Here is a 23,229-nt window from a genome sequence, read left to right as displayed (position 1 = left end):
TATATATATATATATATACACACCACAGAGTGACTCTATGAAATTTTCTTTTTTGAAATAGTCCTTAAGCATATCTATCTGTATCTTAAATATCTTGTCTTCAACTTAAAAGGAAGATAGAAAATTAAATGACATCATAAAGTCCATTTCTGGACTATAAATACACAGTAAAGCTAACACTCACATTAGGAAACTAGATAATTACTGGGTAAAATGTGCCAAGAAAGTCCAGTATTTGCTGTTTCAAATGTCTCCTTCTGTGGTCTATTTCCCTGTCGTTTTCTTAATCTCAGAATCCTTTTGAGGTTGTGAAAAATCATTTTTGATGTAGGTAATTTCAGAGTAAACTTAATACAACTTTAATTATTCTTTGTGTCCACTCTATAAAATTCCCAACACAGTATTGCACATTATGACTCTGGGCTCTGAAATTGGGTATTCATTAAATAAATAAATAAATAAATAAATAAATAAATAAATAAATAAATAAAACCCACAGCTTTTTGTAATACAACATGGCCTGCACAACTCATATTCCCTATAAAATGTAAAACAAAATACAATTCTAGCTACTACTACCTCCAATTCTGGTAATGTGTTTTTTGAATCTTCTAGCTGCTACTCCTTCCTCTTCTACTTATATCTAAGGCAGTTGTATGGAAATGGTGCATGTACATACACACAAGCATACACCCATGAAATAAATATTCTATATTTATCACAATTCTCATCAATACTATTTATAATAATTGATTTATTGAAGTTGTTTTCATTGACTAATCCTGAATCATTATACCCTTTTAACTGCAGATAGAGTTCTTCCCTTTGTAGTGTCTTTGACACACTTTGTAGTAAAGTTTTTCTTAGTAGAGCAGAATTTTTAGGATATTCATGTTCAATCTGAAAGATTGAGTTCTCTTTAATAACTTCCACAGAAATTTCATACTGTGTGCCATTACTCGCAGCAGTAACTCTTTGCCCTATTCTTGCCTGAACAGCAAGAAAGGTATCTGAGATTTCCCAAGATGACATTGCTCATGGCACTCCTGTGTCTGGAACTCCTGTGTCTGGGATGCCCTACTCTTGCCTGTGAAGAGTCAGCTGATCTTATAGGCTCCTCACTCACTCTTTGGTTTTTATTTAACAAAGATACATAAATGATTGAGAGTTAGTGTGCATGAAAATTTGAAAGTCCAGCATAATATCAAGAGCAGAAAAAGATGTTTGCTGTTATGATGACTGTCTCGATGGACAATTTAGATGTAATGTGAAAACTGTATAAACGTCTTCACATATTGTTCATCCATCCATTTTAACCAAAGAGACTAAAGTTATATTTCTCATCACTAAACATTAAAGTTGTATATTTCAATATTAGTAGGTCTATTTGCAAAGTTTTGCTGTGGATATATTCATAATAACACATATAAACATATTATAGCTTGATTCGTCTTTGCAGTTCATAGATTATGGATTTGCACTAGATCAATCACCTCTCATGTAGCCAGTCTATTTACTGTGATAGGCACACTGGGTAATGAGACATAGAGGGGAGTTGCTGTGCTGTTCTTATGGTAAATTATTCTTCATGTTAAGAAATATAACTACATGAAGCTGGTAGCTTACGGACTTTTCTGAAATCATCCCTGGTCCTTGATGGAGACAAATGAGGTTCATATTGTCCTTTCACAATCATTTTATTGTCAATAAGCATAATGTTTGAATTTTTACTTAATTAAGCAAAATCACCACAATATAGAATATTTTAACTGATATATTTATCTAATAAATGAAGTTCACGCTAAGTTTAATAATTTTAGGTGAAAACTAGTTATGTATTATTGACTCATTAGAGGCAGGATGATTATACAAGGTACTGAAAAATTAAAATGAAGGCATGATAGTTGACTATAGTCGGTATCTTAGAGAAAAAGACATTAAAAATGATTTGTAAAACAACATGTGGTAGAAGTTAAGGTAGAAACATGCTAGTGTGCAGTGAAGAAGCCTGCAATATACAAGAGATACAGACAGCAAGGAAGCTGACAAATGCACATGATACTGCCAGGGATTTCAGCAATAGATGCTAATAGGCTGCCATTCTCAGAGTTCATGTCTATAGTGTGAAGAACTGTTACAAGGTAAACCCACCAGAGACGACCACACAGATACTCCTTTCATTCTCCAGGTTGCTTCCTTTTTTCTTCCTTCCTTCCTTCCTTCCTTCCTTCCTTCCTTCCTTCCTTCCTTCCTTGCTTTTTTCCTTTCTTCCTCCCTTCTTTAGGATTTACTTATTTTTACATTCTAACCATAGTTTCCCCTGCATCCTGTTCTCTTGTTCTCTCCAAAGGGGTCGGGCATGAATTCCTCCTCTATTTCTCTTCAGAAAGGGACGGACTGGATGGATACCAACCATCCATGGTACATTACGTTGGAGTAAGACTAGGCATCTTCTCTTCTATTAAGGTAACACCATAGAGAGAAAAGGTCTCAAAAGCAGGTAACAGACTTAGAGGCAGCTCTTGTCCCAATTGTAGAAGCCTCACAGGAAAGTCTATGAAACATACGTATGGAGAACCTAGGTCAGCCCCATGCAGGTTTTCTGATTGGGGGATCAGTCTCTGTGATCCCCTATAAGTTCAGGTTGGCTGATTCTATGTATATGTTTTCTTGGAAAAAAAGATGAAGACTTTGTTACTAGCCCATAGATTCAGAGGTTACTTATTCAAATCATCTAGCCCCAAGCCTTACATCTTTCTGCCTTTTATGCACAAACACCATATCCTGGTTGGTGGTTAGTACATTTAGGGACTTTTGCTCAGGGACTTTTCTAGAATTGTGGCCTAGGTCTTTACCATCAGTTTGGCAGATATAGCATCTGGGTGCTGGGTTTTAATGTCAAAATGATGCCTCTAACAAGGCCTCAGTTATGCAAACAACTGAGAACCTGTTATAGTAGAAAATCAGCTACGGGGGGGGGGGCATCTCTAGGATGTGTCAGAGACTGGGATAGGGTGGGGAGGAATTCTATGGGGGTGACTCTAGCTGAGACACCAGTAGTGGATATGGAGTCTGAAGTCACCACCTCCTCTAGCCAGGCAGGACTCCCAGGGGAGGGATAAGGACATCAACCCACCCACAAAACCTTCCATCCAAAATGTGTCCGGCCTATAAAATATATAGGGGCAAAGATGGAACAGAGACAGAGGGAATGGTCAACCAATAACTGCCTCAAAGTGAGAGCCATCCCATAGGCAAGAAGCAATCCCTGACACAACGGATACTCTGGTATGCTTTCAGACAGGATCTAGCATGGCTGTCCTCTGAAGGACTCCACCTGATGGAAACAGATGTAGAGACCTACAGCCAAGCATTAGAAGCTAAGTGAGTATTGTGAAACTGTTGGAGGAAGGATTGAGAGATCTGAAGAAGAAAGGGACTCCACAGGAAGACCAATAGAGTCAACTAACCTGGGCCCTTGATGACTCCCAGTGACTACAACCAAAGAGTGAGGATGGACTGGACATAAGCCCTTCCTGCACCTATAACTCAGGTGTATACCTTGGTCTTCACGTAGTTCTCCTAATAACTGGAGCGGGGGCTGTCTCTGAATTTCTTGCCTGTCTGTGGATCCTATTTCCTTGAAATGGCTTATCTACCCTCATTGGGAGAGGATGCACCTAGTTTTGTATTGAGTTGATGTGCTGGGAGTGGCATACCCAGAGGGCCATTTCCCATTCTCAGAGGCTAAAAGGAAATGGGATATGGGAAGAGCCGTGGGGGCAGGGGACAGGGAGGTCCTAACATCACAAATAAAAAATAAATGATTGATTAATTAAATTTAATTAAATCATTATTAGTAAAATTAGGGAGTATTTAGGATCTTCTAAAGGGAAAATTATAGGATCTGATTAGAAGGTGACAATACTTGAAAGCCTCCTTGTTCTCTGATGGAGCTGACAATGATTTGTAAGGCCAATGACCCCATCATGCAGGTTAGAAATAAAAGCATCTTGAAGAGAATAAAGGATTTAAGAAATGGTAGACAAGTTAGATAAGAGGATGGATAGGACCTGGCATTACTTAACGTGTGCTGTGTGCAGACCAAGGAGGTTGGGGGTATGTATATTTCTGACTTGAGCAATCAGGTAGACAGTGTAATACACAGCATGCTGTTAAATGAAATGTGCTAGGTTGGAGGTTATAGAAAGGCGTGAGGAAAAATATGGACTAAATGTTGGGCACTGGATTTAAAATCCCAGGGTCATCCAAATACATGTAGTCAATACAGAAAAGATGGTAACCTTGACATTGGGATTAAAATCTAACCTGCACCCATGCACCTTCAGCTTGACACTTCAGCTCAGCATCAGAAGGGACAGCTGCACATGAATGATTTGTCTCAGGCAAGTCACTTTTGGCAAACAGTGACAATGTCTTACACTAGCTGTTTTCTGTTGAAGGAAGGGATGTGAGATAGAACATAAGAAAGCCCAGAGCAGTATACATAACATAGGGCATGTGAACCAATAGATATTTGTTCTATTCTTCGTATGCATTGATAGCAAACTCCACCTGAGGAACCTTCTTGTGTCAGCTCTAATTCTGGAAGAAAACTGTGACACTGTCACTGGGCTACCAGGATGCTGAATTTTAATGTACTTTAGAAAGCTGGATACCTTATAGAAAAGTGAAGATACAACAGCAACAATGACAACAAACAACAACATTTGTTCATTTTTCCTTGTCTCTCATTTTTTCTAGAAACTATATAATACTTGTGTGTCTAGTCAATGATGATGCTTAATAGGAGGCCATTTCTTATTTTTTTTCTCAGTCATTTTTGGTTATGGCCACCAGACCAGGTAGTATAATTTCTGACTTGTTGATGCTACTGACACAAGCACTGACACAAGCACTGACTATGTGAATTAAGAATCCCACCCCCACCCGATGTGTGTGCCCAGAACATAGATGATATTCTGACTTTGTCTCAGCCTAATGCTAAGCAAGAGGAAGTTTTGCTTGGTCCCTCACCCTAACCATGTCTGTTTGCTGAGCTCTTCTTCCTTTGCCTTTACCCTGGAAGTTTTACTGTCATAGCCTATGCCTTACAGTGGCAGCTGAGAAAGTTAGCTTTTCTTTTCTATTTTTCTTTTTTAACATTTAAAGTAAGGAGTTCATTTATCCTCACTTAAGTTTGATAGTATTGGAAGATATCCTGTGAATAAAATAGCAGTGTATTCGTATTCCAATGTGCACTCCATAACGAGAGCGCCACTCATTATCATGTGCAACGATACAGTTGTAGAAAATGAATTCCAGTTCCTCAGAATAGGTAATTACCATGTATATACAGTCTTTACTGCGCTCATATCATCTTAAAGGCAGCTACCTCACGGGTGGTGAATTAAACATCTACTCTGAGGATGACTTCCTGTTAAAGCTTTCTCAAGTGTCTGGTTTTTCTGTACACAGTTCCAAGCACACTGATGCAAACAACATAAAAGCTCTTGTAGAGTTTAAAGACATGAACACATTGACACTGATGGCATGGGGCCATGGGAATGGCTTAAGGCAAGAAAGGAACAGAGAAGCCACTATCATTTGGGGCAGCTTTAGACTGTGAGCAGATACATGCCATTTCTATAGCATGTTTCCTCTGTCTGGTTTAATCAGCTAGATTACAGAAAACATAAAACAGATGAATGCGTCATGAAAGTGAAATGCAATGCTTCCTATTTACTGGAATATCCCACCTTCCCTACCTCTCTCGCTAGCAAATTGACTATAACGAAGCTTCTTTTTTTTCTTCCTGAAAATTAGAGTTTTGGAAGTCTGTGATAAATAAAAGACAAATATTAGACAATAAAAATGCATTGCTTAGTGCTGAAATTATCATCAAATATCTAATATTAGTTAATAAGTAGTCATTATTGTATCATTTGGCTAAACACCCAAAAGTAATTTACTTAAAATGGGAAAATGTCATTTATTTCATGGTTCTGAGTGAGTAGAAGGCGCAGATGCTCAATTAAGCAACCAAATACTGGTATTTAAGAGAAATCTGTTGTTTTCTGATAATAGAAACTATAAATGGTGGTGATTCCAGAACTCCTAGAAGTTAACTGCAAAATTGACACCAGAAATTCAGTTCCATCTATGAGTTATGAGCTTCCAAGTCTCACAAATCACATCTTTCCTCGGGAATGTGATTGGTCAGATCATTCATTATGTTCAAATCGTTATTATAAACTGAGTGGCCATGTTTGACTCTTTTATTCCTTTTCTCCAGATTAGAAGAAAGGAAAATATGTGCGAAAATATTTCTAAGATAAATGTTACACCTCAGGCCACTATATTTGTTCATATATTGGTGTGTGCAGGCCAAGGTGTGCGTACATAAGGTATATGTTTATGGCTGAGTATAAGTTGGTGCACATGAAAGAAAGAGAGAGTAGTGGGATAGATCAGTCAGAGAGTCAGGGAGACAGAAAGGGAAAGAAGTAAGAAAACTGGTCAGATTGACTGTTGAGCCATCCTGAATAGAGCCAAGTTGTAAATCTCAGGAAAATATTGACAAAAAATGAAGTCTCTCATAGGACCTGATATGTAAGTGTTACTATAAGTAAAACTCATGGATGTCTGTGAGTTAATTTCAGAAAATTTCAGTGCCTGGTTCACAAAACTACTATTTTTTTTTTATATTATACACACTGTAAGTAATAATTGGCCACACACACTGCTTGGAGACATTTGAGAGAATCTTGCATTTTAAAATTCCACATTACTGACAATTCCATGAACAATGCTGATAAAACAAACTGTCTATGAGACAATTCAAATGCTAATAGCAATCACTGTGATGTCCACAACATCAGTAGATTCAAGGATAATCAATAACTCTGATAAACTTACAAGGATGTTGGCAAGCATCTGGAACATTTACAAGTTTCTCTGATGTTTATGTCATCCCTTGTAAACCAGGACTAGACACGTGTCTTTCAAAGCAAATCAGCAATGAAACCACCAACTCAGGGCCCCCTTTTCAAGGTTTGTTTTTTTTTTAAGTTGTAATAGGAAATATGTGTATTTATTGATTTACTGAGCTTCTGCTTCAGCTCTTTTGAAGCTGTCATAGAATATTTTTTTAATTAGGTATTTTCCTTGTTTACATTTTCAATGCTATCCCAAAGGTCCCCCATACCCACGCCCCCACTCCCCTACCCACCCACTCCCCCTTTTTGGCCCTGGTGTTCCCCTGTACTGGGGCATATAAAGTTTGCAAGTCCAATGGGACTCTCTTTGCAGTGATGGCCCACTAGGCCATCTTTTGATACATATGCAGCTAAAGACAAGAGCTCCCGGGTACTGGTTAGTTCATATTGTTGTTCCACCTATAGAGTTGCAGTTCCCTTTAGCTCCTTGGGTAATTTCTCTAGCTCCTCCATTGGGGGCCGTGTGACCCATCCAATAGCTGACTGTGATCATCCACTTCTGTGTTTGCTAGGCCCTGGCATATTCTCACAAGAGAGAGCTATATCTGGGTACTTTCAACAAAATCTTGCTAGTGTATGCAATGGTGTCAGCATTTGGAAGCTGATTATGGGATGGGTCCCTGCATATGGCAATCACTAGATGGTCCATCCTTTCGTCACAGCTCCAGTGTGCAGCAGAATGAGATGAAAAAAAGCAAAATCTAGGAAGACACAGACACAGAAGAAATAGATACAGAAGCTAAGCTCTGCAAAAATGGAATCTTCTAAGCTGTCCTGTATAGTTACAATTATAACTAGAGTTCTTCATATCTCCTACAATCAGCAGCTTTTAAAAATCAATACATTCGATTGTACTGGTATAAGGATGAGTCGTCTGTTTTTAAAGTCAGCAAGTGTTCTCAGAAGCTTTGTATCTTAGATATATCTTTATTGTCTGCTCATTTTATGGTCACTTGTTTCATGCTATGTATCAAGGACAACTGTTGACAATCTGTTTATTAGTGTGCTGGTGTTGAATTAGAGGAAGCATATCTAAATTACTAGAGAGCATGAGAGAGTTGTGCTTCTCAATATTTACCAGATTAGGAAGATTAGATAAGCAGAAAGTTCTCTCAAGATGTGTTTCTAGGTTTGTTCGGAAAGGAAACAGATGGTGCAGACACAGTGAGGAGGTGGAGACACCTGCATGGAACACTGAGCCTGCAACAGCTGCACCCTGGGAAAGCAAGTCAGGAAAAATGAGGTATATAAGGAAAGTTTCCGGTACTTTGATGGGGTGGAGGAGTAAAAGTAACATCTCTCTGTCTTATTTTGATCTAAAAAATTGCTCAGGATTCTAATTATAAAGTTTATATGTCTTAGCAAGTCTAAACCAGAAAACCATGAACTTGAGGAACAGAGAAGCTGTCAATAGCATAGATGCACCTGGCAAAGATAGGAAATTCAAGACTTCTAAAGGGTAAGAAAATCTTGCACTAAAAATGACCAAATGCATAAGAGAACAAGATAATGGGGCAAGGAATTTACAGAAAGCAAATAGTAATGATAGGAATTCAAGGATTTAGGATTATCAAGTGGAGAAATGGCAAAATAGCATGCTTAAAATAACTAAAGGAATTCATTTCCCAAAGAATAACATACTATACATAAATATAAATAAAATATAAGTGATTAAATATAAACTGAGATGTACATCTGAAGAGGAGAAGACGATGGACATAGATAAGAGAAAAGAGGGTAGAAAAACAGAGGCAACGGAAATAAGATAGTTAGGTAATGTGCTGGCCATCTGTCTGTGTCTGCAACAAGCACCTGGACCATCAGCTTGAAAGGGAGTAGACTCATTTCCATTTATAGCTCTGGAAATTTAAGCCCATGAACTGGTGTTCTGTTATTTTGGGGTCTCTGGGGCAGCAGGATCACAATATTCCATTCAGAAACAACCTTGTTGTTCTACCCCACACCCCGGCTCTACCTCTTAAAGATTGTTCATCCTCTCGGTGTCAGAGGACAGTGGCCACACTCTAACACATGGGACTCATGAGACAATTAATCAAATCTAACAGAGCTGCACACTGTTCAATGATAAGTGAGGATGTATCATAGAAGTAGGAATATGGAGAGCAAGAGAGGGAAAATAAAATAAGGAAAATGGATGGAAAATGGGGAACTCATTATTATCTGAAGAATGGAAGTGGAGAACACTCTACATTAAATGAAAATCTTTAGAAATACAGAATGGTGCTCGCTTCGGCAGCACATATACTAAAATTGGAATGATACAGAGAATATTAGCATGGCCCCTGCGCAAGGATGACACGCAAATTCATGAAGTGTTCCGTATTTTTAAGATACAATTTGCTAAACACATGAAACTCAAGAAGAACGAAGACCAAAGAATGGAAACTTTGCCCCTTCATAGAAATGGGGACAAAACACCCATGGAAGAAGTTACAGAGACAAAATTTGGAGCTGTGACAAAAGGATGGACCATCTAGTGATTGCCATATCCAGGGATCCATCCCATAATCAGCTTCCAAACGCTGACACCATTGCATACACTAGCAAGATTTTGCTGAAAGGACCCAGATATAGCTGTCTCTTGTGAGACTATGCTGGGGCCTAGCAAACATAGAAGTGGATGCTCACAGTCAGCTATTGGGTGGATCACAGGGACCCCAATGGAGGAGCTATAGAAAGTACCCAAGGAGCTAAAGGGAACTGCAACCCTATAGGTGGAACAACATTATGAACTAACCAGTACCCCAGAGCTCTTGACTCTAGCTGCATATGTATCAAAAGATGGCCTAGTCGGCCATCATTGGAAAGAGAGGCCCATTGTACTTGCAAACTTTATATGCGCCAGTACAGGGGAACGCCAAGGCCAAAAAGGGGGAGTGGGTGGGTAGGGGAGTGGGAGGGTGGGTATGGGGAACTTTTGGGATAGCATTGGAAATGTAAATGAGGAAAATACCTAATAAAAAATTAAAAAAAAGAAATACAGAATGATGTGTATTAGAAGAAAACATAAGCCCATAGTCATAACTGCCAATGACCAATGGGAAAAACATCTTGAGAACAAAGTCTGACAATTTGTTAAGTGATAGTTTTATGCTGTCAGCTGGTATCAGACTACTCAAAAGCAATGACAGAACCCAGAAAGCAATGGATTAAGATTTTTAAAGTGCGGAGAAGAAACAACTGTCTGACCTCTTATGCCCAGTGGTAAACCACTTCCTAGACTGGCATGAAATAAATATATATGAAGTAACAACTGATCCTAACTGGAAACAAAGCAAGTGGGAGAGCCCTCGGTGTACATTAAGAATACAGACATGGAGTCATTAGACTGTGTCGAGGAAAGATCAGTAAGGGACCTGGAGAGGACATACCTAAATCTAAGTAGGCCTCCTTTGAATAATAGTCTCAGCAATTACTTCATGACACATAAAACTATACAAGTCAAAAACAGCACAACAGAGAACAGAATGAGTGTGTTCTAACATTTGTTGTTGCAATTACCTGTAGAAGCACTTACTGAGAATGTTAAATGTTGAATTTAGAAATAAGAATATATAGAAACCCAAAGAGAATCTCTCAGGGTGACTGATTCCTGAGGTAAACAACTGTCTACCTCAAAGAAGCTAAGGGAACTCAACTATGAAAATGGACGGTTCACCTCCAGGATTGCGAACGGAGGGTTTGAAAGACATACCAACTCATTAGCCATATGAAGGATAAAGATCTGCTTCATTTGAGGGAAATCTAATCTCTCTTGTTCATAACTTTTATTGTTTCTTTTAAAAGCCTTTGGAGGGAAAAGTAATTCCCACCCAATGATTGCTTCCCAGACTTTTGGATGTGCAATGTAGGGCTCTGGCAAGGAACCAGAACTCAAACAGAATCTATTGTTAGGCGTGGGCTCGGAGATGTGGAGCCCATGTCTGCAGGCTAGCCAGTACATGTGCTTTACATTAGGGCAGCCCAACTATTTCTCGTATTTAAAAAATAACTGTCCTAAAAACAGAATAAATGAAACCAGAAAAAAAACATGTTTACATAGTTCCCGTGCATGGCCCTTTCTGAAACAGATACCTGTCTTTATTCCTTGGCTGTCAGCACATTGATGATGTCTGAATTCAAAAGGAAAAACAACATGAGGTGAAAACAGAGGAATGGCAGGTGAAAAAAAAAATCAAAGAAGCCAAGCTTGGTGTTCAACCATCCGGGAAGCAATCCATCCTCACATTCAAGGAACATAAATTCACAAGGCAACCAAAGCAATTGAAGAAGTGATGGTAGTGTGCATATTGCTGTAAAGGAAGAATGTTAGCCCCGGAATAAACACTAGAGATGGCAAATACAGCTGAGATGGAACAGGTAAAATCCACTGCTTAAAATGAAATTAAAGGTAGTATTCCTTTCATTCAAAATGGAATAAAAATGGAGGATTTGGGAGCCTTTGATTTGGTTGGTCTCTCTTATTTGAACAATGATTTGTGCCCATAAGGAATGGCCTGAGATTTACAGCATTTAAGCATCAGTATGGTTCAGAATATTCTTGGAAGAGAAGCCTGATGAAACGCCAGTGTTCAGTAACACCTTTTGAGCCAAAGCAGCAGTAAGGCTCTATCCTTGTACTTTCCTGTGTGACCAGGCACAGCGATGGTCACACAATCAATCATATTTTCTTAATAGTTTTTAATAAATCTTGAATGTAAGAAATGAACAATGATGCATTTGGGGACACTATTTCATGTGGGTATGATGTGTGTGGGTTCATCATGTTCTCCATCTGTCCACTCAAGATGCCTAGTAATGCATATTAAACAGTCTCAGGGGATGTTGGTCTTTGAGTCCTATTTGAAACTTCTGTTGCTTGCAGTTCTAACTTATAATAGTAAAGGTATCTTATAGGATGCTATCAGTACGAGTGCTTCAGAGCACATGATTTCTACCCTCAGACTGATAGAATTAAGCAATGCTTGGCAGATAGCTATTGCTGGAACCAATGGCAGCAAAGAGGAATCCTGTGTAACTAGGACTAAGAAAAACTGAGTACCAGCCATGTCTCAAGTATGTAAAACTACATGTTTTGGGCTTAATTCCAATGAGACTTGGTTGCCTGGTTTGTAAATGAAGAAAATGATAAATTTCCCTGTATAGAATTATATGGAAAATCAAAAACAGAACCTTGTGAAGCTGAGTAATGAAGCTGACTTTAAAGAGATGCATTACTTATCTCCCTGGGGTGCAGATTAGGATTTTTATTTTATACCTTGCAGGCTCTCTGTCCATAAATCTAATAGCACAATATAGTTTCCAGCTTAACATTTTTTATTAAGGAGATGCACTAAATGAAGTTCAGATATTGATTTTCAAAATTAGATATTCTAATTCTAAGCAAGTAAATTTTCCTATTGTGTCAACAATATGTTTTTTATGCTAGATCGATGAAAATAACCTTTTGCCTTTTTATAATGTCAACTCTAGACAAAAGGCAAATATGCTGAAAACTTAAATTCTGTTTGGTTGTTTCTATCTCTCTTTTTTTTTCTTTTTTAACAGTTTTAATGAGGAACAATCAGCATGGGGTAAAAAGTCATCCAAACATGCGTGACTTTTCTCTGGTAAATAATTTAATACATTTTTGAATCTTGTGTGGACATTGACAGCTTTAGAAAGCTGATGTCACCTTAAAAGACTTTTCACGGCCACATTATTGTAACTCCTAGTCTTAAACACTGACAATATAACTGCTGATTCATAAATTTACTTTCTGAATAATTTATGTAGATGGAATGATACAAAAATGTTATATGGTCTCTTTGGCTTTTTTTTTAATTAGTGCAAATATTTTTAGGTTGATCTATATATCATGTGTAAGTATTTGGTTCTTTGTATCATTAAATAGTTTTTCATTGTATGAATACATCATATTTTTATCATAATATCAGTTGATGGGCATTTAGATTGTTTCCATTTTCAGGTATGGTGAATAATTCTGCAAAAGCAAAATTAAAACCAGGAAAAATATATATGAGTAAACTGATCCAAATTGACTATCCCTAGTCTAAAATTGTGATAGCCAAATGCTCAAAAATCTGAAAACTTTTGAAGCCAACATAATGTTTTATATATCTGGATTCAGGAGAAATGTACATCTCACATGTTAAGACTAAGAATGCTAAATTGTTAATTTTGTGCAAATATTCTAAAATCTGGAAGCGTGTTCCCAAGCATTCTGGGTAAAGGTCATTGGCTTTAAGTAATATCCAGTGAGCATACAGCTAGAGCTTCTTGGTGCTTAGGAAATGTTTTACAATTAACAGTAAAGAGAGACTTAAACGTTGGTCAATGCATGCTGGAGTTGTGTTCCTTGAGCTTCCAATATTCTGTGTATAAAATTAGGCAAGTTTGTATCTGTGATAATTTGCATATGTTTGAGCCAGGGAGTGGCATTATTTGAAGGTGTGGCCTTGTTGGAGTAGGTGTGTCACTGTGGGAGTGGCTTTTAATACACTTTTGTCCTTGCTGCCTGGAAGTCAGATTTCTCCTAGCAGCCTCCAGATGAAGATGTAGAACTCTCAGCTCCTCCTGAACCATGTCTGCCTGGATGCTGCCATGTTCCTGCCTTGATGATAATGGATTGAACTTACGAAACTGTAAGCCAACCCCAATTAAATGTTGTCCTTATAAGAAATGTGTTGGTCATGGTGTCTGTTCACAGCAGTAAACATTAAGACAATAGCTTTCATGATTTCTCCCACTGTAGAATAGAGATGACAGTGACTGTGCTGCAAGCTTGCCATGAGGGTTAAATTGTGTAAATCACAATTAGCACAGTACTTGAAGGATGGGACTATTGTGTCTATGTGCCACTCATGTTGGGAATAAGTGAGTAGTATTGCTAACAAATACGACTCTTAGTTCTCTGAGTCTGTGTTCCCATTCAGAGATGCAAACCTCCTTCTTGATTGATACAGGAAGCTGGTAAGCAGCTTGTCTTTTTCTATGAAAGGGCAAAATATTTATTTTCCAATCTAGTTCCTACCACAAAGCCACTAGGGAAGTAGAAACTCAAAGAGACTCTTAAAGACAGCATCTTGTTGGACCTAGAGACAAAGGATGACTAAATTCCTATCATCAAAATCTCATGATAATAGGACGTTAAACACACAAGAGAAGAAAGGGAATAGAAATAAATTGAAAAAGTGCTATGATGTGTTTCGACTTAATTGAGTTAACAAATATAGACTCTTCCTTATAAACAGAAGAAACAGCTAAATCTTAAAAACTTGTAACCTCTTCTATTATCTTATTGCTCTTATGGAGTCAAGTCTACTATCTCAGAGGAGATGATGAAGGCACAGAGACACTGAGGCTTTAGCCAGCAGCAGACTTTACTGAGTGTGGAGCTGAGCTGCAAACCTGGCACCCGGCTTTCTGGTTTGTCGTATCATAGCTTGCTAAGTCACTTCATTTATATCATAGCATGTTAAGTCACTTCATTTATATCATAGCATGCTAAGTCACTTCATTTACTCAAAGTAGAAAAGGCTGATGGGAATGGAAATGAAATATTCTTAGATACTCCTAGAAAGCAAGGCGAAGCATGGTCAGTTGGTACTAGACACAACCATTTCTTTACCTACCCTAGATTGTTATCAGCCATACAAAAAGTACTAAGTATGATTTCTACTAACTCCTCCTTTAAAAATCATATTCTAATCTGATACTTGGAGATCCACGACATGAGAGAATAATGAGAAATAGGAGATAAAAGCAGAGGTAAACATTAAACTGATAATAGAGTATTGTTAGCCCAGTTATCTTATTTGATGCTTAAAATAGCACAAGACCCACATGTACAGACAGATAAAGTGAGCGATGTGCCCAAAGCACGCAGCTAATCGGAGGTCAAGCTGGGTTCTGAATGCAAACACTGTCAACACAGAATCCATTAGACAGCAAACTGCTTTCCAGTACATCCCAGGAAATCAGACCCTGGGACACATCAATGTTACAACATGAATGAGCTGGAACACGGGCAATAATTACCTAAACTTACCCGAGAAAATCTGAGAACAGCAGATACAGTTCATTTGCCACCTTGGTTCTTGTTAAATCCCAATACCTTTCTATCCTCAACCTTCCCAGTGCCCCTGCCGCTTTCACTCACTATTGAGGACTATGGTGATTGGTTCTTTATTTTTTTCCTCTCTCCCCCACAAAACTGCAGGGCCAGCATCTTTTCAAATACCAGAATATTCTGTAAACAGGCAAAAAAATAAATAAAAAAGCTGAGTAGTTGTGCAGTCAAAGCACTATTTCATATTACCTTTCATTTTTATAGGAAAGATTTTCCCCGCATTAACCCCACGCTACAGGATATTCTGTGTCCATAAGTGAACAGTACTCACGTTTATTGTTTTCTTCACACTGTACCCTTTTGAAGCACTACCATTAAGTTGCTGCAAATCAAATTCTATTCTGACACCTCAACTTTAGAGAACAAAAAAGAAAAGAAATCATGCAAAAAGTACATTTAAACAGTGAGAAGTTGCTAACATATGGAGAGCTGACTTTTAAAGATTACACTCTTGTCATGCTTTGCTTTCAGAAGACAATATCAGAGTGACAAATAAGACCTTTTTTGTAGCTTTTCTGTTTCTGGGTAAACAAACTAAAGTAACTCAAGATTGAATGAAGGGAAAAACCAGAGGTACAGGCTCTCCTTCATTCCCTGCATATATACTATACTACACTGATACTTTTGAAGACCTTGAAGTCAGGCTTGCAAGGAAAGATGGGCCTCAGTGATGCTGATGCTGCCTTGGGGTATCATTGCTAGCATACAGGCTGTGGTCTCCACACCAAAACCACAAAGCTTTTGGAGTGTGTGAGGTGTTCATTAAGCAATAAGGGTGAGTAGGGCTGAGTTCAGGGAGAGGCAGGGACTAAAGCTAGATGTTTAGGAGTTCATCATATATCTGCTGTTAGATACCAAGTTAGATTAGCAAGAAATAGAGTAGAAGTATAGGAAGAGAAAAGGGAAGGAGGGTCGAGGGGAGGGAATAACAGGAGTAGGGCCCTTTCGTATTTAAAGACTGAGAAAACACAAGCAAGATTCAGCAAAAAACACAAATGCTGGTGGTCACTTAGCCATCAGGGATTGTAGCTGGCCTGTATCATGGAGCCTTGCTTGCTGATTAAGGGGGACTTAAACAGTGATGCTCTGACATAACTCCTTTAGTTGTTTTGACTTGACAACAAAACTAAGCATCCCCGCCTCATGAGCGCATTTTCTACAGATGATCAATCACCTGCCCTGTCTCTGAGAACAGCAACATAATCACAAGGCTGATCTGCTCCCTCAGCTGCTGCAGCCGCTGGCCTTGCTGTCACCAAGCTCATAATTCGTCACTGTTATCATATTCAAGGTCACTCTTGGTGACAAATGCATTTAAGATAAATTTCATTTTCTGTTTTATTGTGGAACTGCATAATATTTCAAATTTCTGTTATCCATTTCTCATCTTCTTTTTAGTTCACAAAACAGCCTGTTTACCAAGCTCACCAATTTGTCTGGCCTTCCTTCCTTTGAGAGTCAGATAATTATTCAGTATTATTTCAGTTTTGACCTAATACAATTTTAGCTTCTCCCTACTATGATCTGACATTCTTATTTTATAGTTTATTGATTTCTAGCTTTCCTCCAGTTTGTTCCATACTATTACAGAGCAAAGACTTGCTCTCTCTTTTTATACTCATAAGCTGAATACATCTTTTTAACCCTTTCCTATCTTATTTCTAATACAGAACCTATGTATACTTAATAAACTTAATGTTATTAAGTATGGCATAAAAGAATTATAGGATCTGAGATTTCCTGAAACTATTCAATTTTAGCTTAACTAAGAATGATAAAGCTATCAGAAGACTATGTTGTTATATTTTGAACTGGACACTTGGAATATTTCTTCTGTCTCAGAGTTCAATACAGTCCACTGAATCTATTTCATTAGAATCCAAGCATAATAAAAAAAAACATTTTTGAGTGATAATTGGTATTATATTTAACTGTGGTTTTTTTGATCCTCTGGAACTTCTAATATGATTAAAATCAATACTATATCATACAATAGTTTCTCTCTCTGGCTCAATGCAGCAAATATTTCATATATTTTAGGAAAACTGATATTCCTTATGACAGGACACTGGAGGACTTTCCTGTCACTAATTCTCACAAAGTCCTACTTCAGTTAAATATTGCCTGTCAAATTTATGTCAGCAGTGAATTTATCTTTCCTAGCACACTGAACTAAATTTATGGTTAAATATTTAGCTCTGAATGTTTTACTATAAAATTATAGTTTAGTTTAAGCATTGTTTCATTATTTAATTAAGGACATGAAACATTTAAACTACACAAAATGTTGAGTTTGGAGACTGCTCTTTTTGACTCCATATCACATCTTCATGAGGTCATTTCCAAATATATTTACTAATGCAATACCAATTTTTACCCTCAAATATTAGTTACTTTAATCAAGGTCCTTCTGTGTATAAGAAAACTTTGTCATATTATAGATAGTAAAATTTCATTACAGTAAAAAAAAAAAAAGGTAAGCGTCAAATTTTTAATGTTGGTCTGCATTTCCATAAAAGCCTTTTGAAGTTGGCAGGAGATACGCGCCCTAGTTACTTTCTATAGGGTTCATTTCCTCTTACAGCATACAGTTTATCATGAAGGGAAGTTAAGGACAGGAACTCAAGGCATGAAGCTGAAAGCAGGAATTGATGCAGAGCCCATATAAGCACGCTTACTGGCTTGCTCCCTATGACTTCCCCAGCCTCCTTCCTTATAGCCCCCAGGACCAGGTGGCTAAGAATGGTATCACTCAGTGGACTGGGATGTCCCACATCAATCATCCATCAAGAAAGCTTACCTACAGGCCAATCTTATTGAGATATACTCTCTGTTGAGGGTCCCTCTTTCCAGATGACCCTGGTTTGTGTAGAGTTGGAAAAAGAACAATAAAACTAAACAACAAAACACAGAAATGGTGTCTTAAAATTTTGGTTCACTAAACCAAATATAGGTCTTTGGAATTTAGTCTAAATAGGCCATAGGAATTCGAATTGAGTAGGTGACTTGCCAAATATAAGTTGGTAAGTTAATTTTAGTGATGAAATTTGAAATAAAAATTGTGAAACTTCATGGTGAATTCACACTGTTCATTTTAAAAGTAGGCAAACCACAGTAGTTCCAATTGTATTTCCATGGGTCTTGCGTAACATAGAGAGAGATCAAATTGTACCTATATAATATCATTAAACAGTTTTCATTTAACCTGGCTATAAAGTCTTTTTGAAGTCACTTCCAAAGAAGAATATTAGCATAGATAAATTCCAAATAGTGTCTCTTCGTATTTTATACTAACTAGAATGAGTTAAAATGAATGTTAGACTCACAACACAGCTCCCATCTAACTGTTTGAAAGTGCAACTAATGGGCAGGCAAGTGAGCTCAGTGGGTGAAAGGGCTTACAGTGGAACCTGATAACCTGAGTTGGATCCCTAGCAACCCTTAGTGGAAGGACACTACTAACGCCTCCGATATATCCTCTTTTCTCCATATGTGTCTGCACTACTTGCATATTTCACATGTCTACCCATTTAATACACACACTATTAAGAAATAAAATTTGAAGCATAATTACTATCATCTCACAGACAAAAATTATTCATCAATTATAGCCTCCCATTTATTATAGAGAAATTGTTTAAAAGAAACTTAAGGAAAAATTATTCCTCACAGGAATTCATTCCACATCATGCTGTACAATGCAAGACAAGAGCTGTAACTGGTTGCAGCCACTGCAAACCTGCTCGCATACCCACAGTGCTTGAGATTACAAGATACCTTATGTCTTTCAGAGCTAATAAATGTACTCTTCTAGTACAATAGTTGACTGCTCGTGGCATCTTTTAGATTTTACTAAAATGGGGACATTTAACCTCTACCATAAGCACTGTCTCAAATGATTACCTCGGAAGCATTAGTGCTTCATTAATAGGTCTATAGTCTCTTTTACACAGAAAAATACTGAAACCAATAAAACCCTCTCTGGCAGCTTTCTTGTGATGAAAAAAACAGAAAACTTCAGCAAAAGAATGCTTGACCTCACATGCTTTCAGTTCATAAGGAGCTCTTAACGATAAAGAGCCTCATGATGACTTGTGCTGCCACCAAGGCCTTCCCCTGGTAACAATAAATTCTTTGCAAAAATCAATATTTAAGTATAAATGAGCACTTAATTTACTTAGTTTTTAATTATCACATATATTAATATTGAAAAGGACAAATTAGTATGCCATCGTTAATATGTAAGAAGACAGTTGTGAAAACATAGAAGTTTTGTTTATAAACTGTGAGTTTGTAAGGGGTACAAACTAATCTGGCCACTGCAAAATTTTAATACTGTAATTTAATAAATACAATAAACATTCCTTAATTTTTTTAGCTAGAGTTTTAAGTAAATGTTGATGTAACTCATAATTATTATTATTATAGCTACCTCCTCCCTAAGAATATAAACACAAAAAGACTAAAATATATGGTGATTTACATAATAGTAACTAGTATGATGGTTAATTATGATATTCATGATTCTTAGTAATTTTAATATTCAAACAGATCTTGATAATAACACCTTTTGTGCAAATTGTGAGCAGAAATATTATATGTATTTGCATTTTCTTAGAAGTATTGCCATGGGCTATTTATAGTTCTGAAAGCATGTCAAAGGTAGGACAGGGCTTCACAGGCATTTCCTGGTGTCCTGATGTCACTACCCACCTAGGGCTCTGTTTCCCTATTTGATCATATGAGATGGAAGGATGGGGGCAAGTTATTGGGATTTTGTTAAAAAATAAATAAGTACTGAAAGCACTAATATTTACTTTAGAATTTCCAAATCATGATAAAAGAAGATGATGAAGTTATGTGTGGAATAGCTGGGGAGCATGAAGCATAGGTTGGTGGAAGGAAGTATAGGTAGATATAGATATAGATAGATAGATATAGAAATAGAAATAGATATAGATATAGATATAGATGATATAGATATAGATGATATAGATATAGATGATATAGATAGATATAGATATAGATAAAAAAGTATAGTGTCTAAAGATGAAAATTTCTTTGAAGGAAATAAATGCCATGTCACATACCATGAGTAAAAACATGAAAACTCTGCGTATGGGTCATTTAAGCAAGTATTACTGAATACTATAGCAAACACTGTAAACTTTCTTATAATCAGCATTCAATTCTGACTGAATATTGTGGAGTATTTCTATTCAATTCCTATGGAAATATTAATACCAGCTCTGTGTATGGTAATACGGAAAAGAAGAGGCAGAAGAGGCAGTCAATCACAATGCAGATATAAACACCCCATTCAGCATAGCAGTGTGCAATGGCCTCTAAATAGAAGGTAAAAAAAAAAAAGTAATCTTCAAATAAGTGAAGAAATCTCACTTCCCAGACACTCCCACTTGGTGTCTTAGGTACCAATAGGATAAGTAGCTCATATGAACCAAAAACTGCTCTATCAAAGTGATTAAATATTGAGGCAGAGGCTAGGTAAACTCTTGGTTGAAAACAGCTTGAAGATTCTGAGTTCCAAATGACCCCTTTAATTCGTGTGCTGTGAAGTTATGTTCAATCTAGAGGTATTAGAATGCTGCCCCTGGAAGATGCAAATTCTCTTCCTACCGTACACCTAAGGTAACAGTTCGGCTTTGCAAACACTGGTGCTGTTGAATGTAATTATTCAAGTTAGTTATGAAAACATAGGGAAGAGTTATTTGGTTATTCACTCATTTATTCATTAACTGTTCATGGAGCAACTTGATGGATTGGCTCTGAGAAGACAGAGACAGAGAGAGAGGGAGAGAGAGAGGAACAGGGACATGGAGAGAGAGAGAGGAACAGGGACATGGAGAGAGAGAGGGATAGGGACAGGGAGAGAGAGAGAGAGAGAGAGAGAGAGAGAGAGAGAGAGAGAGAGAGAGAGAGAAGAGAGAGAGAGAAACAGACAGAGACAGAGAGAACCCCAACCTTCATGGAACTCAACAGGAACTAACATGAGATGGAATTTGAGAAAGGGCATTTTTAAAATCTTATTGATGCTCCCTCTATTGTTTCATATTTCATTTAATTACAAATATCCTTGAATTTTTAGTAAAGCAAAGCAAAATTTTACATTTGGATAAACTAGATGCTTTAACTTCTTTATTCATCTATCTTAAGAGTTGGCAAATTCTTGTTTAGTGCTACAGGCTAATACTTCCAAATGTGGAAAATATGGAAATAAATCACTCACATAACCCCTGTCAAGTATTTATTGTGTGCTCCTGGATTATAGGAAACATCTCTGTTAATAACTAATTATAAGTTTGATTATAAATTATTAATTATAAATAATAACCTAGCTAATAACATTGTACAGACACTAATTACTCAGAATTAATTCTATAGTTAAACCACTTAACAGAATCAAAATTCTAAAATCAGGAGAGCAGGAGCTAGCAATATGCCTCAGCGAGTAAAGGTGCTTGCTGCCAAGACTTGAAGGGAATCCTCAGAAATCACATGGTGGAAGGAGGGAACCAACTCTAAAAGTTGTCTGTCTGGCCACTGTAAATATGCCATGGAACATGCTCATACACACACAAACACACACACACACACACACACAAATAAATAGACAAACAAACAAATGAGTAAATAAAATTTAACTATTAACTGCAACCAAAATTTCCAAACATATTTCATATTAATCTGTAGTGAGTACTCCTGATTATATTGAAAGAATTTGGAGAGTTACAAAGCTATAATACTACAATGCGAAAGCAAAGCTTTAGCGCAAGTTGCAGCATAGAAGCTGGATTTGTTGTGAAGAAGCTGACCCTGTAGGAATTCTTTATTTGGAGAAAGGATCTGGAGACCCTGTCAGGACTTGAGGTGGGAGAGCATTGACAGGGACCATTCACTAGCGATAACATAAATGTGGTCTTAAAGGGAAAGAAAACCCAGAAAGAGGGAGAGCTTAAGCAGAAAGCACTAGAGAGGCAACCATCATACATACAGTAACAACGTGGTGGGGACAGGGGTTATGAGGAACCTTCTGGAGAAATATGCCCATAAAGAAAACAATTAATTCTTACATCCTTTTAGGGATGGAGGGAACTTCCACACCATGTGATTTATTTCAAAACTAGCTTACACAACAGAGAGCTCAGAGGAGCCATGTACAATAAACTGGTCAGTTTTAGTCTCATTCTCTTGGTGCAATAAAACAGTTTGACCAAGAGCAACTTAAGTGGGGAAAGGATTTATTTGGCTTAGACTTCCAGGTCAAAGACTATCAGGGACTCCAGGCAGGAACTTGAATGTATCCCTATAAAGGAATGCTATTTGCTGGTTTACATACATTTTCCTGCCCAGCTAGCTTTCCAGTATTGCCCAGGTCCACCTACCCATGGAAGGTACTACCTACATTGAACTGGGGCTTTTTACAGCTCTTACCAATCAAGACATGCTTACAGGTCAATCTAATTTAGGCACATTTGAGACTGTCTTTTTTTTTTTTTTTTTTTTACCTGAATGTAGGCTATGTCAAATCAACAGTCAAAGATAACTTTGACAGTATGTTACAATAAATCATGCTCTGTTAGGTCACCATACAACATGGCTTCTTTGTGTCTTTGTGTCTCAAAGAGAGTTCTATAAAGGGCTGTAACATGATTTTTTTCAAGCTATAGGGTCTATCCTCTTAGAGTGACTAGTTTCTTTTAAAAAAGAGCTACACTACTGGAATGAGAAAGACCCATGACCTGACACAAAACAATTAACTTTTAAGAGATTATAGCCTATAATTAATATGTTACAAGGAATATACATACTTTTGCTCTCCTGTCTCTCTGAAAATAGTGATTTAAAAAATAACATTAAACATAAAGACTCGAGGGCCTATGGAATTGTAGAAGAAAATAGGAATTCTCTTGATCAAAAATGTTTCTCTCGTTCTTCATTACACTACAATGGTGAGTGATGTTCAAGCTAAGAAAGAACTGGCTTCCCAGGTTAATTGTAACAATGAAATGGGCTATACAGGAACGGCCTGTACAGGTTTAATGCTCTGCCAAGGGTTTT

The 23,229-nt window shown here is 37.3% G+C and overlaps 1 protein-coding gene and 1 non-coding gene across 2 annotated transcripts in view; one reads left to right on the top strand and one right to left on the bottom strand.

Moving 5' to 3' along the window:
* The window catches only part of Prr16 (proline rich 16), a 186,744-nt gene that overhangs the window by 41,127 nt on the left and 122,388 nt on the right, over positions 1-23,229 (bottom strand). The window lies entirely within an intron of this gene.
* Positions 9,240-9,346, top strand: Gm25739. Its single transcript, XR_003952705.1, has one exon. It is a non-coding gene; the product is annotated as a U6 spliceosomal RNA (small nuclear RNA).

This window comes from Mus musculus, chromosome 18, assembly GCF_000001635.26.
Source record: "Mus musculus strain C57BL/6J chromosome 18, GRCm38.p6 C57BL/6J".
Classification (NCBI taxonomy): Eukaryota; Metazoa; Chordata; class Mammalia; order Rodentia; family Muridae; genus Mus; species Mus musculus.
The sequence above is the reverse complement of the archived record's forward strand: the minus strand, read 5'-3'. Positions and strand labels throughout refer to the sequence as shown.